This window comes from Armigeres subalbatus, chromosome 2 (genome assembly GCF_024139115.2).
Source record: "Armigeres subalbatus isolate Guangzhou_Male chromosome 2, GZ_Asu_2, whole genome shotgun sequence".
In the NCBI taxonomy this organism is placed as follows: domain Eukaryota; kingdom Metazoa; phylum Arthropoda; class Insecta; order Diptera; family Culicidae; genus Armigeres; species Armigeres subalbatus.
In genome coordinates, this window is record NC_085140.1 from 251,337,164 (window position 1) to 251,354,892 (window position 17,729).

Genomic DNA, 17,729 nt, shown 5'->3' on the forward strand with positions numbered 1-17,729 from the left:
GTACGCATGGTCGGTAGTGTTAGAATGACTGAAGTCTGGTGAGGCCTGGCAGGAGTGTCAGGGGCAGATACCTTTGCCTCAGAAGTAGGGGACACGAAAGTCTCGCTACGACTGGCAGGAGTGTCGGGGGGTTGATGCTTCTGCGGCACCTCAGAAATTGGAGACATGTAAGGTAAGTGGTGCCACCTCGTTGCAGGATGGGGAGACCACCACACTGACTGAGGACTATCTAGGCTTCGAAATATCAATAGGTGGGTGCTGCCTGCAAAGTACATGTCCGAGACCCATTTGCAGCATCAAAGCCCGGGTAGGTGAGTGTTAGGCACGCGTGACGTGCCAGGTGTTCCACGCCCAAACGATGCACAGGAGGTGCACAGAGTGGATATAAATGGGAGATGGGGGTATTACAACCCCCACTGAGTGAGACTGAATGTCAAGAGAGTGGTACACGAGTGGTACAAGCGATTGGGACTAAATGTATGAGTGAGCACACAAGTCAGACTCGCATGGTACGTGTGGTCAGAGTGGCTGCTTAGGCAGTAGTGTGATCAGGCTGCCAGGGACGGATTGAGTGAAGTCTCGCTAGGCCTGGCAGGAGTGTCGGGAGGAAGATACCTCTGCGGCACCTCAGAAGTAGGGGACATGAAAGTCTCGCTATGACTGACAGGAGTGTCGGGGGGTTGGTGCTTCTACGGCACCTCAGAAATAGGAGACGTTAAAGGGTCTGCCTCGTAGCTGAGGTAGGAGCGGCATAGGAGCCACCAACCTAAGGTTACCTCCGGCTTGGTAGACAAGTGGTGCCACCCTGTTGCAGGACGGGGTGAACACCATACTGAATGAGAACTGTCTATGTTGTGAGATGGCGGCATGGGGTACCTCCTGCAAAGTACCTGTTAGTCCTCTTTTTTTTTTTTTTTTTCTTCCTAAACAATGGGGGGGGAATCTGCTCAACAGACATCCTGGGTTGACCAGGAAGTGCTGGGTTAGGGGCCACCTCCAATGAGGGAGGCAGGACTGCATCCCCGACCAGCTAAACCGTTTCCATTGCCGTTTCCATTGCCGCCAAGCCCATCGTCCCTTCGGTACAACCAGAAAGTAATGCTTCAAAGGGGGGCCAGTGCATAACGCACCCTCGAGGTTAGCTGCGTGTCCTTGCAGCATCGAACATCGTGACTCGCTTTTTTAGAAGAACACCATGGTATCGTGCCAGCTCATTGCCGGCTTTCAGGTGGCCTTACCACGCCCTATGTCCTCGGAAGGTGGGCAAGGTCGACTTCGCGCCTGCTTCCCTCCGCCGACTGGTATCAAGAATGATGATGCCGCGTGCACCCCAAATTGACCTTTCTGCGATAGGGCCTATTCGCCAGCACACAGAGGGACTTGCCGACGCGGTGCCTACGCCTGCCCCAGCCTTGACGAGGACCCCTTTCCGTCCTCGGGCTCGGAACCCGCCCAGTTGACCGACGCCGCGAAAGCGACGATACCATGTTGTTCTTCACGCGGCCACTTGTTCGATAAAAGGATCGAGTTCGACCACAGGGCACCGGTATGACCCATGAAGCCGACTCCGAACCCTTGGACCACCTCTTATTTGCGCCTGAACTAGCCATCCTTGAGTCCACGCGCCACCTTCTGTGTAGCTCCGAGACGATTTGGGCGATAGTCGATAAAACGGCGTTCCAGCCAACTTCATCTTTACACATCCTCCGAACTAGGTTGTCCGGGTAGTGTCCAGACCACATGTGGCAAAGCATGTGGTCACGCATTGTCTGAAAACGCGGGCACACGAACAACACGTGTTCTGCCGTTTCCTCTAAACCAACGCACACCGGACACTCGGGCGAGGCCGAGTGTCCGAACCGGTGTAGGTACTGTCTGAAGCAACCATGGCCTGTAAGGACCTGGGTCAGGTGGAAAGTGATTTCCCCATGGCGCCTCTTGACCCACGTACCTATCTCCGGTATCAACCTATGTGTCCATCTACCCTTGGTGGAACTGTCCCACGCACGCTGCCATTTGACCATTGAGGCCAACCTGACAGTCCTGCGGATGCCTCTCGTGCCGCGCATTTCAAAGCACTCTATGTCTTCACCGATAACGATGTCAATAGGCATTATACCGGTGATGACGCAAAAGTGCATCGTGCGACACAGTACGGTACGGTACGCGCTCGCAACTCTTATGCACATGAGCCTATACGTACTTTCTAACTTCGTTCTGTAGCAGTTAATACGCACGGCCGTTCCCCAAGTTGGCCCGCATGTCTCAGTATGGACTAGAGCAACGCTAGCCAGAAACTTGCGCTTGCTGGCATAAACCGCAGAGCTATTGGACATCATCCGGGACAATGCCACTATAGCTGTGGAGGGGCCCTCCTTAGCCGTGCGGTAAGACGCGCGGCTACAAAGCAAGACCATGCTGAGGGTGGCTGGGTTCGATTCCCGGTGCCGGTTTAGGCAATTTTCGGATTGGAAATTGTCTCGACTTCCCTGGGCATACAAGTATCATCGTGTTAGCCTCATGATATACGAATGCAAAAATGGTAACTTGGCTTAGAAACCTCGCAGTTAATAACTGTGGAAGTGCTTAATGAACACTAAGCTGCGAGGCGGCTCTGTCCCAGTGTGGGGATGTAATGCCAATAAGAAGAAGAAGAGAAGAAGAAGACCAAAGGTGAGCTTATCGTCGATTATTACCCCCAAGAGTTTGATTGAGCGTTCAGAGGTGATCGTGCAGTTGCCTGCCCTTATCACCGCTTGCTGCTCCGACTTTCATTTGTTAACAACAACCACCTCAGTCTTGTGGTGAGCCAGTTCTAACTTCCTGGAATTCATCCACTCCTCCACAATTGCGATCTAGTGGGCTGCAGTCAACTCCACCTCTTCGATCGGTTCGTAGACCTCCAGCGTAATATCGTCAGCGATTTTGACTATTACCGCGCCCACCGAGAACTTCAACCTCAAAGACACCGTCGTACATGACGTTCCATAACACCGGACCCAGTATGGAACCTTGCGGAACCCCTGAGGTTATGTCAACGCACTTCCGACCCGTCTCCGTGTCGTATACCAGTACTCGATTCTGGAAGTAGCTTCCGAGAATCTTGTACAGGTACTCGGGAATTCCAAGACGCAGGAGCGCATCTGCAATAGCTGCCCAACTGGCACTATTGAAAGCATTTTTCACGTCGAGAGTCACTACTGCACAATAGCGAACTCCCCTCCTCTTACGCTGGATAGCTATCTCCGCGGATTTGGTAACCGACAAGATAGCGTCTACGGTCGATTTACCCTTTCGGAAGCCAAACTGGTTACTCGATAGACCATCCGCACCCTCCGTGCGTATCAACAACCTGTTGAGGATGATCTTCTCGAGCACCTTCCCCGCCGTATCAAGCAGGCATATTGGTCTATATGCCGACGGACCCCCGATGGTTTTCCCGCCTTTGGCAATAGGACCAAGCTCTGCCTTTTGCATGCTTCAGGGAAGACTCCCTCGTTCAGGCATCTCTGCATGACAGATCTGAACAGCTCGGGAGCCTCGGCAATGGCCGCTTTGATGGCCAAGTTCGGAATACCATCCGGTCCTGACGCCTTACCTACACTAAGGGACAGTGCAATCCCCGCAAGTTCCGCCACAGTTACTCTTCCCTCGTCGGCCACCCTGGCTCCTGGCAGCTCCACAAAGGGAGGCCAGGGGCTTGGGTCGTGACGTGGGAAGAGCCCCGCGATGATCCTCTCCAGCATCTCTGGAGACCGCTCTGTAGGGGCCATCGCCCCACGTGTTTTGGCCATTACGACCCTATAGGCGTCACCCCATGGATTCGCGTTGGCACTTTGACACAAGCCCTCGAAGCAGGCTTTTTTGCTTGATCTAATCTCAGTCTTCAGAGCGGCTCTAGCAGCCACGAACGCCACCCGTCGTTCAACACGCTCCTCTTCTGTGCGTGCTCGCTGCATCCGCCTCCTTGCCCGTAGGCAGGCGCGGCGCAGGTTCGCAATTGCTTTAGTCCACCAGTAAGCCGGTGGTCTCCCATGCCTAGGGTGTACTTTCCTAGGCATGGTGGCATCGCATGCACGCGAGAGTACTGTTACCAGCTGCTCGCCGCTCAGACCGAGAGATATTGTGCTCGCGGCGGAGCGCCTTTAAACACCTCGTCGTCGAAGTACGATGTCTTCCACATACGAGGGCTAGGCCTCGCCTCTTCTTCCGTCCACTGAATGCTGGTCGTATAGTCGATACTGTAGCGAACCGCCAGGTGGTCGCTGTGAGTGTAGCCATCATCTACTCTCCAGTTCGAACTACTCGTTTGGCCAGGGCTCCAGAACGTAACGTCGATAATCGACTCGGCACCGTTCCAGCTGTAGGTATTTTTGGTACCGACATTAGCCAAGTCCACATCCAACATGGCCAGTGATTCCAGCAGGATCTGCCCCCGTTGATTCGTGGATCGGCTTCCCCATTCCACGGCCCAAGCGTTGAAGTCCCCCGCCATCACCACCGGCCTACGCCCCATCAAGTTAGCCGTCAAACAATCTAGCATTCGACCGAACTGCTCGATCGACCATCGAGGAGCCGCATAGCAGCTGCAGAAGAAGACCCCGTTGATTTTGGCAATGACGAAGCCCTCGTGTGTCGAAGACACCAACTCTTGAACTGGGTATTTCCCCGTTGTCCATATCGCCGCCATTTGAGACCCATCGGTGACCCAATTACCGTTCCTGGCGGCTACCCGGTAAGGATCTGCTATGATGGCGATATCCGTCCCCCATTCAGCAACTGTCTGACCCAGCAGTTGCTGGGCTGCATCACAGTGGTCCAGGTTTAGCTGCGTTACCTGCACTGTGATTTGGCAACACGCTTAAACGCCGGGCACTTCGAACCCCCCATGGGGTGCTTGCTGTTCGCTTGCTGTTTGCTGGAACAGATCAAACAGTTGGGAGGGTTCGTGCAGCATTGTGCCTTATGTCCCTCCAATCCGCAGCGTCGACAGAGCTTGCTTCTGTCAGGGCCTTTGCAGTCCCATTGCTTGTGCCCCGGTTCCAGGCACTTGAAGCAAACTTCGGGTTGCTCGTATATGCCCACAGGGCATACCGACCACCCCACCTTGACGCTCCCTAACTTGACTACCTTGGAGGCGTCAGCTGCAGGTAGCCGAACCAATGCTACCTGTGTTCCTGCTGGACCTTTCCGTAGCCGAACGGCTGCGGTGGACGCCTCCACTTCACACTGTCGCCGAAGTGCCGTGACGAGCTCTTCGACTTCGGTGATCTCGTCCAGGTCTTTAACCCTTAGATTCACCTCCGTCGTGAGTGCCCTCACCTTGACCGTCTCGCCTAGGACTTCCTCCGCCAACTTCTTGTAGGCGGCGCCCTTTTGCGAGACGCCCCGCTTTAGCTCGAGGATCATCTCGCCCGTCCGGGTACGTCTTATTCGACGTACGTCGGCGCCGAGTTCACCGAGCTTGACGTCACTCCTCATCGCCTTCAAGACGTCCGTTTTGATGACTAGGGCATCGCCCCTGGAGCGATTGGCGCCTACCCTAGACTTTCTGCTACCCTCATTCGCCTGGGCCTTCATTTCGGCCCTTGACGTCTTCGGTTTCCTCTTATTCTTGACCAGGGTCCAGGAGGCGTCATCCCCCTCTATTTCCCTGGTCTGGGGCGGCTGAGAGCTCTCAGCCTGCCGTAACCCCTTACCACCGTCTTTCCTGGGTGGACGGACCTTTCCAGGTCCTTCCTCCCCGGTTTGGAGGTACCTGGCCGGGTTCGGCTTCCCAGCCCCACTACCCTTGTTCGGGGTAGTAACCCTCCGCGTTTGGGGCGGCCCCAGGAGCTCAACCCCTGGAGACTGTCTCCCCCGTTTTTGTGTCTGCTCCGTTGGAGCAACCACCCCTGACGTGCCCGCGAATACTTGAGCCTCGGTCTGGGTGTAGAACTTTGGCACCACCGTCTTCGCTGGCACGTCCTCGGTCGATTCGACCTTGCCCAAATCCGCGAATTCTTGGGCCTCAGTCTGGGTAGACCTTGACTCCATGGATTTCACGGGTTCGCACTTGGCCGTCCCGACCGCCGTTTCCAGCTTGGCGTCCAACATCGACTTTCGAAGTTTCTGCAAGCTCCTCTTGAGGTCCTTACTGATATTATGCTTCGATGACGCAAAGTCGATGATGGCGTCCAGCTGTTCCGTCGCCACCTCGAAGGCCGAAAGCCCATCGCGTTTGCAGTTCATCGCCTCCACAAGCCATGGGCCGTCAATAACCTCTACCGGCGTTTTTTTAGCCGAGAGGAAGGTTAAGTGACCCACGCTGGCGCTGCGCACTGAGCTGCCGACTATTGCCTCTGGCCTCCTAGGCGGAGACCTGAACAACCCACCTCTTGCGAAGGGGTTGGCGCCTAATCTACTACCACTAGTTGAAGAATTGCCTTGGTTTTCCATTTTGGTCCCACGAGTTGCTCAGGAAAGAGGTCCACCACGCCAGAGCCCAGCATGACGCGGTAAGGGACAATTACTGTGGAGGGTGCCCAGGTACCCACAGGCTCCGTTAAAGGCCTAGCTTATTATTTCACCCCCCTGGCCATGCATCCCCTCGGCACGGGTCGCTTGACGCCTTGGGATTAGGGGTTAGGGACAATGGTCCCGGTCTGACTCGCAGTGGCCATGGGGACGGGTCGTCAAGCCCTTGGACAAAGTCCCTGCTGCCCCCTGCTCCCTGCTGTTAGTCCTCTTGCAATCAATCAAGCGGCATAGGCAGGTGAGTGTTGGGGCACATGTGGTGCCAGTGTGTCTTGTGCAAATGTGTTGCATGGGGAGTGTCGGAGAGTTGAGGCGCATACGTGCACTTGTGTACGTCATGGAGGGGGCGCAATGCCGAAGTATTGCTTAATTGCGGGCCGGGGGAATGACTGGAGAGGAAGGAGTTGGTATTAGTGGGTCGGGAGTGGTCGCCGTGTCACCCATACCGGGCCGAGAACCACACGCGACAATGTGCGCCACACTCCAATACGAAAACCGAATAAAGAAAACTTGCGAGAGCACGAGCCAAAAACGTGTCCGATCACGTCGCTCGATCAAACTGGAATGCTCGCGCTATCATCGCGTGCGCGCTGGAAAGCAGCTTTCTTGTATTCAATAAATTAAGCCCTTTAGCCCCGCACTTTTGTGATCTGTTGTGGGTGTAAATATAAAGTGAACTCATAACGATTAATGAAGATGGGATATGGGATTACTTCAAGCTGTTTCCGGCGCGCGCGAGCCATTTTGATCGGGATTCCGTAGAGAGCGGACCGATTCTGAATTTGGTTATGTTAGTTATTAAAAATGCGTATTATTGAAAAACAGCTTTCTTGTAACATCAGAAATTTGACCCAAGACTAAGTTTCTTCAATTACAAAACATTATCACTTGGCATCTGTTGGTCCGAGCAACGATCGCCGATGGGTGGTTGCTGTAAATAATTTTCACTAAGGTGGTGTCTTCATCAATTTGGCTGTCTTCGGCAGAAAGTGAACTTTCTGGCAAGGTTCTTTGGTAGTGTTTCTATTAGTCAATGTAAATGAAGTCGATTCTTTCCGGTTCATCGTTTTATACAAAAAAATAAATGATCCGCAATGAACTTTCGTCAAAGTGCAAAACTTGATCATTTGGCGACGACTAAAAGCTGTTGTCGGCAGCAGAATCACAAGCGCGTCTCGAAGAGTGATGATGCAATAATTTTGAATGGATTGAATCACTAACAGAAACCAAGTTACCATGACAAACGCCGATGCCACCGAAACAGTCCATTTTCGCTATCATCCCTTTCTTTTCAAAAAATGTTGGTCCTGAGAAAAACCTTGAAAAAACAATTTGGAATACATTTTTAGCATCGCCACACTGGTGGCGCGGGATCGCAACAGTGCTATTTTTGTGATCAACCTTTTCTTCGTCTAAAATGCTGGTTCGTTGAGGTTGAATGGTCTGTAGCAACACGCTGACCACCCCCACAAATGCGATGGTTTTCCGTTGAAAATGTTACCAGCGCCTTTGTGCTGCTGGGTCCGCTCCTCTGTTTCCTTTCGGCAGGAAGTCTTGTTGAAACTGAGGATTAGATTCAAACCCGCAGGTTGCTTGATTTTGATGTCTGTGCTTGCGACGCATGTACGTGATTGGTTAGTTTATCTATTTTTTAACTTATCAATTTAATTTATCAACTATCAATGATAAATAGTAGAAAATCAGTATTTTCATATAAATACAAAGAAGCGTTCTCATCTTTGTACGAATCGTCTTAAAAAAATTAGAAAGTCCAAAGTCTATCATATTTTCGTGACGGTCTCCGATTTTCACAATCGCAAAGTGTACTCCAATAGAGAAAAGACAGACGTAGTTCTACGTCAATACATCAAACCGTTCATCTTTACAGGCTTGTATTATTTTGGACCTCTAAAGATATATTGTCGACGGAATACTGTCAGCTAGCTGTACGAAGCTTCATTGCCCGGTGCACATTTGGATTTTTACAACGATCAGGGAATTAATTTCTCGGGCACACGAAAGTAATTGCGGTAAGAAATCAGTGTGCTCGCTAAAAACAGCATAAGCAATTGGAATCACCTGATACTTAAATGCAAACACCGAACCATTGCTTGCTTCTTAGTTCAATGAACAAAGGAATAATATCTTTCGGTCATCTCACGGCAGTCTAAGTGATCTGCGGAAATAAAGCTGATTCAAGTTGGAGACCAGGTTTTAGTCGTCAATGAAGCACAGAGAACAGCTAGGAATGGGGAATCATAGTCAAAGTGTATCCTGGCAAGGACGGACGTATCTGGAGCGCAGGTGTAACAACTTCAACAAGCATTGTTCGGCGATCGTTCTAGGATAAAACGACTTGGCCGTAGAAACTACAAGCAATACGGTTGCTGTCTATGTCTTGCCTGTGCAGAGACTACGCTTCAGAGAGCTTCCAGATGTTTTTGAACGCTTACGTAAGTCGTTTCACCGTGACCCAACGAATTCGGAGAACTGAATAAAATTATATACTCGTTAAATCAAAGAGAAAATTGTTGTTCAGAAAGTTCAGAAATTCTGCATGGAATATCAATCAATAATCCCAAAAGACACTACTAGCATCAGATTTATGTTCTATTAGCCCAATAACCCAATACCCTACCCACCCAACAAGGATACCTGTTCGTTCTGATTGTGCAAAAATCAATCACCGGTTACTCAATATCTTTTCTATCCTGTCGTCACATGGACGTGTATCCGCCTGGGCGAGAAAAACGGGTGACCTTTGGTCAATAAATAATTGTTCGAGCAAATATTGAACATTCAAACATCAGCTTCGGGCACCGAAGCGACGACTGAGCACTGAATCATCCATAACCTACAGCAACCTGTGCGCCTGCCGCATGACGATGACGATGATGCTGATGACGGTTTGGATACACACTGCCCCACAGTGCAGCGATGGGTGTTTGCTTCGCTTTTCCTTGCCATGTGTGTGACGGACGACGATGATTGGAAAAACACCCACCCGGACACGTAGGAAGCAGCAGCAAGCACAGGGACAGAAAGCCGTTGTAATCGCCCCGGAAATGTTGCTGATTGTGTGTCTTTCTCGGTGCGGTTCGTTTCGGTTGGTTGGCTGACTCACCAGTATTTGTGTTCGACCGAGGTCAAACGAGAGGAGTCTTGGCCTCATTAAAACCAACAAACACAACCGCCACGTGGGCGTTGGAAGGATCCGGCTTCCGGAGTTTGTACGGTGAGTAGCCGGTTGCGGAAATTATGGGCATGTATAAGAGCTTACTTTTTTGTATGCAACATTGGGAGGTCATCATCCGTTTCAGATTAGTTCATTTTTTATATTATTAGCTTAATGGGTGCTGTACAGATTGTGGCCCGTTAGTTTCTGAATATTCAAAAATGTATCATGTGACCTGCATGTTCTCCACTTTTATCCCATCTGAATTTCAATATCAGTAAACCCTTCATTCTTATTGGCGTTCTTTAGCCTCCGCGGTTTTCGTCAAAATCCGGGAGCCTCTTTATAATAATTTATAGATTGTGAATGTCACTAATGAGCAACATTGAAGGACTACGCCACCGAAATATGAAATAGTTAATGGGACTTAGCGACAACAACGATAACAACGATTAGCAAATGAGCAAAAATGAAGCGTATTATCATAGCTTATGGATAGGGGCTGGATCACGTTGCCACAAACTTGTTTTCATGACCTGTCATCGGAGCTTGCAGATATCGCTCTCAATAGATAGCGAACAACGATAGAAGATAGGCAAAAACCTCTTCGAATAACAAGCCTTGAGAATAAGACTATAGCACTTGTATAAAAGTTGAAACAAAAAAAAACTGATTCTTGCTCATTTTATGTTGGGCATTATATTTGTTTTTCGTACAGCTGGGTAAAACAAGTTGAAATGCATCATCAGAACCAGTGCACCCGCAATTGGGGCTTTTCAAAGAAATTTATCATGGGTACAGCCTCCCGAATCAGTTCATTATCGTAGCAGCTTCCGAAAAACGTCTCTCAAGGTATGCTACCTATCGAGAGTGTATTGTATAACGACATGATAAGTGATAGATTTTTCTGTTCTTCTTTTGTAATCAGACCTTGCTTGCCATTATTGTAACTTGAGCGAGGATCATGTCTCTCGTTTATCACAGAAAAAAATAATGAAAAATAAACAGCGTGTAAAACTTGACATGCGGAAATTTAAGCTATTCTTCGCTGAAATGGTCCTCTTCCTAACAAGATTGCTTACAACTTGTGTGCAATATTGACGATTCACGTCAAAAATTGTATACATTTAGGCTGTATCCTGTGTGGAATTACGCTAATAATGGTGTTCCATTTATGTGCATGATTTTTGGCGTAAGTTTCAGTGGATTTTTCTATCTGTGATCGATATACATATTATCTTAAATTTTTTATTCAACAGTAAGAAATGTTGATGATAAATTACATATACAGTGATCGATCGCTAATTGGAGCACGATCTCAACCCAACTAACAAATGCCGTTAAAAACGAGAACGAAACGTCAACGCGATATTGACATAATATTTTGACGCTTATTGGGTTCCGCCGGTAAACCCAATTAGCGGACGTTCACTGTATCGGTATTGTAACAAATGTATTTGTTACATGTCAGATTTGTATAGTTGATTCGCAATTGTCTCCTCTTTGTTATTTATTTTTGAATAAATGTCCTAGATGTATACCGCCCTTATGGGGGAGGTTCCTTCATCATCACAGAAAAAAATTGTGAAAAGTAAACAGCGCGTAAAACTTGAGATGCGGAAATCTACGCTATTCTACGCTGAAATGATTCTATTCCTAACAAGTTTGCGTACAACTTGCAAGCAATATTGATGATTCACGTTAAATATTGTATACATTTAGGCTATATCACGCGTGGAATTTCGCTTATAATGATGTTCCATTTATGTGCATGATTTTTAGTTTAAATTTCAGTGAATTTTTCTATCTGTGCAGTGCTGCCACCTGGAAAAGTTTAGAGAAAAAGTAGAACCATGGAAATTTGACATGGCATGATATAGAAAATGAGAATTAAAATGTCTCTAGAACGTTAAAGAAATTTTTTTGTCAAATAATTTTTAGTTTGTGGGGTTAGAAATTCAACAATCTTAAGCATTAACTGCTTATTCGAAAAAAATATAAAAATCGAGATATCATGTCTATTTTATGTGCTTTTAAAATTCTAAGCCCGTAAACCAAGATTTTTTTAAGAAATGTCCTAAATTTTTGTTCTATAACAAAAATATAGTTCATTCCCTATACCGCATCGTGTGAAATTTCAATGATTCTACTTTTTCTCTCGATGACAGCTGGTGGTCTTCTCCTCCCCTATTAACATTGTATGTCACGTGAAAGCATAATCCACATAAACAGGCTGCAGTAAAATTTTAGAACAATTAGATTGCCTTAGACGCGCGCAGGACATAATTCTACCGGCTCCGGATCTCCAGGAAATCCAGGAGGAGATTGGCCGGCTGAAGAACAACAAAGCCCCTGGGGTTGACCAACTACCAGGAGAGCTATTTAAACACGGTGGTGAGGCACTGGCTAGAGCGCTGCACTGGGTCATTACCAAGATTTGGGAGGAGGAAGTTTTGCCGCATGAGTGGATGGAAGGTGTCGTGTGTCCCATCTACAAAAAGGGCGATAAGCTGGATTGTAGCAACTACCGTGCAATCATACTGCTGAACGCCGCCTACAAGGTACTCTCCCAAATTTTATGCCGTCGACTAGCACCAACTGGGGCAGTACCAGGCGGGTTTTATGGGCGAACCCTCCGCCACGGACCAGGTGTTCGCCATTCGCCAAGTACTGCAGAAATGCCGCGAATACAACGTGCCCACACATCATCTATTCATCGACTTCAAAGCCGCATATGATACAATCGATCGGCTATGGCAGCTAATGCACGAACACGGTTTTCCGGATAAACTGACACGGTTGATCAAAGCGACGATGGATCGGGTGATGTGCGTAGTTCAGGTTTCAGGGGCATTCTCGAGTCCTTCGAAACCCGCAGAGGGTTACAGGCAAGGTGATGGTCTTTCGTGTTTGCTATTCAACATCGCTTTGGAAGGTAATACGAAGAGCTGGGATTAACACGAGGTGGTACAATTTTCAATAAGTCCGTCCAGCTATTTGGTTTCGCCGACGACATAGATATTATGGCACGTAACTGTTATAAGATGGAGGAAGCCTACGTCAGACGGAAGAGGAAGCTAAGCGGATCGGACTAGTCATCAACACGTCGAAGACGAAGTACATGATAGGCAGAGGTTCAAGAGAAGACAATGTGAGCCACCCACCGCGAGTTTGCATCAGTGGTGACGAAATCGAGGTGGTAGAAGAATTTGTGTACTTGGGCTCACTGGTGACTGCCGAAAATGACACCAGCAGAGAAATTCGGAGACGCATAGTGGCTGGAAATCGTACGTACTTTGGACTCCGCAAGACGCTCCGATCGAATAGAGTTCGCCGCCGTACCAAACTGACAATCTACAAAACGCTAATTAGACCGGTAGTCCTCTACGGACACGAGACCTGGACGATGCTCGTGGAGGACCAACGCGCACTTGGAGTTTTCGAAAGGAAAGTGCTGCGTACCATCTATGGTGGGGTGCAGATGGCGGACGGTACGTGGAGGAGGCGAATGAACCACGAATTGCATCAGCTGTTGGAGAACCATCCATCGTTCACACCGCGAAAATCGGACGACTGCGATGGGCCGGGCACGTAGCCAGAATGTCGGACAGTAACCCGGTGAAAATGGTTCTCGACAACGATCCGACGGGCACAAGAAGGCGAGGTGCGCAGCGAGCAAGGTGGATCGATCAGGTAGAAGATGACTTGCGGACCCTCCGTAGACTGCGTGGTTGGCGACGTGTAGCCATGGACCGAGCCGAATGGAGAAGACTCTTATATACCGCACAGGCCACTTCGGCCTTAGTCTGAATAAATAAATAAATAAAGATTGCCTTATTTCAGGCGGAGAATATACCTGAACCGGAAACCCTTTTTCCCAACCAATCAGAATTGACAAATTTCAATAAAAGAAAAACCGTTAACCCATTTTGGACCAATCAGAATTGAGAGAAATACAATGTCAGTTCACCGACTTAGAAGGTTGAGCATATTGAGAGACGAACTCTGAGTTATTCTGGTGGAAACCGTTGGCAAGTGATCATATCAGTTTAAAGTTTACCTGATTTTTCTATGGTGTTAACCAAAATTACTTGCGTGTAGTGCAATCTAAAACGGTGAAGTGCGTTTGCTTGGAATGTTTTCTGGCTGAATTATAAACTTATTCGATTGCATTTTCTCTAAATTAGATTTTAAGTTATTTCGGTTTGAGGTTTAAATTTTTCAAATACGAGTGTCAAGCAAAAATCGGTTGGATAAAAAGGTAAGGAAGTTTATTGAACATAAGAGTGCTCGAGCATGACATAAGTTACGTTGAACAGGTGCCAAACCCATACAACGTGGGTGTTTATGCTGGAGTCACACTATTCGTACCGTCATGGCACTCGGTCGTCGCTAGGTGGCAAGCAGCCTGACCACCACCTTCGGGTCCGGGGCGCAAATATACCCGTCGAAACCCTGCTGTGCGGCCACTCTAGAATACGGCGATTGGAACCAAAACCGAAAAGCTCCGACAACGACGATATCGAAACTCTTCCGTCGTTGGAACCACGTGCTAGCTGGCCAGCAAGTAAGCCTGTTCCTATTAGTGCTAATGAGCTCGAAGAAACCTGTAAATAGTGTAAATAAGGCCTTTTTGTAAAAATTGTAAATATTAAAATTAGTTCCACTCCAACCCTCTATTCGATCATTTTGGTTTTACACTCTTTTGCGAATTATTATTTTTATTTAATCATTATTGGATTGTTTCTTAGGTTCTTGTTTTTGGATTTGCTTTAGAATAAGTAATAAGTCGTAAGTACTGCTTCCTCGATTTAGATTGTAGCCTTTGGTAGTATAGGATTTCTTGTGCCTTAATGGATCTCAGAGTTTGTTGGTGCGATAGAATTGAAAACAGTCGAACGCTGATAAGGTAGAGCTTTTCTAGTTCAGTGATTGGTTTCCGTTTGGGCTCTTTTTATGGTTTTTATGTGATTTGGGAAATAACTACCTGCCCTGAATTAGAAGTCTTTGGCCGGACTTTAACGGCACTGACCCTTCTAAAGAAGGTGGCGCTTAAGTCCCCAGTTGTGATTCACCCGACACGTGGTAAAGCGAGTAATTAGACTCCGGAACCGGAACTAAAGGTTTCAGTATATCATTATAGAGGCCAAAATACTTTTATTTGCAGAATTTGTGGCATGTTTAACGAGTGCTCAGTAATATTTAGCATTTCTACTACGAGTGTACAGAGCCGATAGTTCAGTATATAGTAAATGAATATTATTCACTGATATTACTACCGAGAGCTGTTAAGCACGAAATTTAAGAATAAATCGTCCAGAAACCGCGTGTACGTGGTCTTCTATTGGAGGATCCATATGGGGGAAGTGGAGTTGACGGCCGAATCACGTGGATTTATTAATTTATTATTTCATTACGCGAAAAACTCTCGACAAGTAATATTTAGGGGATGTGTAATAAATACACATCTTCAACCCGCAAATGCCCAAGACGAACTTGTAATTTAAAAAACCATGTATCTCGGAGGTTTTTAGATATTTTTTCTTGGAATTTTTACTAAAATCAAGGGAAATAGTTATCCATGCAAACCCTCCCTTTGTTATGGTTGAGAAAACTAGGTGAACCAAAAGTGTAACTTTAGGCTGTGATATATAAAACTGGTCATATTTAATGATTCAAAAGTCCGTTTATCAGCCCATATGAACGCTGTTCAATATAATTCACTTGTGTGCGATTTGTGCAAATAGTGTAATAAGTGTTATATGCCTGCGCATTTCAAGCGCAATCAAAACGTCAGTTGACGTCCGTATGAGATAGTTGATCTTTCTAACTACACCGAAATTACCACAGTAAGCTTGGGCCCTCCTTAGCCGTGCGGTAAGACGCGCAGCTACAAAGCAAGACCATGCTGAGGGTGGCTGGGTTCGATTCCCGGTGCCGGTCTAGGCAATTTTCGGATTGGAAATTGTATCGACTTCCCTGGGCATAAAAGTATCATCGTGCTAGCCTCATGATATACGAATGCAAAAATGGTAACCTGGCTTAGAAACCTCGCAGTTAATAACTGTGGAAGTACTTAATGAACACTAAGCTGCGGGGCGGCTCTGTCCCAGTGTGGGGATGAAATGCCAATAAGAAGAAGAAGAAGCTCCATCGTGCATAGTTTTCTACTTGGCCTTCTACTGGTTGATAAGTTCTACGGGTGATAATTGGGATTTTAAAACAGTGGCAAACAAGGAGTAAAAGTATACTAAACGCGTGCGGAAAAAGTGAAACAGCTGAACAATATCTTCGAAAAAAAAAAACTATTTCGACGTTTTCCTTGTTTTGGAAGCCATTAGCCAGTGTAAAAGTGTTAACTCGCCTGCAACAAAGGACAGCAAACAAATATAAATTCTTACGGGAATCAAGAGGCAACCACACGAAGCAGCCGTTAATGAGCATGCCAACAAAATCCATCTTATTCACAACGACTTCTCGGAGGAGGCGAATTGACGGCCTATATCAAATCATCGAAAAATATGAAGGCCCCAGCATCCTGAATCTCGAACTCAAACATATGAGTGCTCCGTTCTTCTGTTAGAGAAACTTTGTTGAGGGACTTTTGTCTGCCCTTTAGTGACCTCAGGGTCGTTTTACTTCTAGCTTTAGGGAGAAATTGGACGGAGGGCGAAAATACTTCCCTAATAATAGTACACGAGGTAGATCAAACAAGTAGAAAAAGCGAGAGGAAATCATCAATAGTAAATGATGGGCAACTCATAATTATGTAGGTTGGATTTACATATTATATTCTTATTAATAACATCATTTGGCCATGTTCATATTCTGAGGGCTAAGTTAGGAATTTATTTCACATACCATTTCACTTTCCGGCGACGGTGATCAACCTGCGGCACGGACTTTGACGACTGTTGTAAGCATCGACACTCCATTCTCCTGTGCCTTTTTCTCGTTGATCAGAGGGTTGTCGGAACGCCGCTGTCGGCGTGTCGACGATGAAACCACGCGTCGCTCCCAGAATCCGGGGAAGCTGAGGGGCCATTCTTGTCGGTGTTCAACGGTCATAGGTAACCTCCTCGATGACACCCTGGGTGCTGCGGATAGAGCCGCTTTTCTGCTCTCAAGCGAGAAGCGGGATATTTTGAAATCAATCCTATAAGCAGAATTATTTTGCAGTTCTCCGGCTGTCAAACATTTCCCGCTCTTCGAATTTCTCTTTCCATGCTGCATGAAGGCGCACGAATGCGCAAGACTCTACATGACTTTACGATGGTTCACATACATTTCTGCTCCAATTAGCTGCTGTATATCGTGAAATCTCGTAACGAGTGCTTTTTAGTTGCATTCCTACTATTTATCCACTCGAAATATAATGTGAATAAATGTGTTACAAAGAATGCAAAACTCAAACTAAGTTTATTTTTATTTTTTCCCCAAATAATAACAATACTTCTCAATATACGATCTAAAACGAACATAACCACAATCTTCAATGTTTGACTCCGGCACAATAGAAAATTTTGGCTTCAGTTTGACAACCAAATCGATTCTATCCGCACAACCCAGATGACACCAACACTTTCTCCCGGGGGTGTCAAAACTATAGGGATCCTATATTAAGAGATGTGCGAATACTTTTCCAGACGATTTAGCAACGCTGTTACTTTCGTAAACAAACGCTGCCAGCACTTGCCGTGGCGCAAAGTGTTGGAGCACGAACATGACTTTGCGTATAATGGCATTTTCAGATTTCGTTATCTAACGTCCAACAGTACATTATCACTAAAAAAAAAGTGCAAGGTTAAACAGCAGATTAAAGTGCAAACAGAAAACAATTGATCCGTACGCCCTTAATTTTTTTTACCGGGATCTCAGCAAAATGTTGAACTTTTACCGAGATTCGCACAGCCGTGCCCCAGCAAACATGTTTTTTGCCGAGATTTCTGTCAAAATTGCTGAAATCAGCGAAAAAATTTGCCGAAAATCAGCTAACAAACGTCATTTGTGCTGGAATATCAGTTTTTCATTTTGCTGG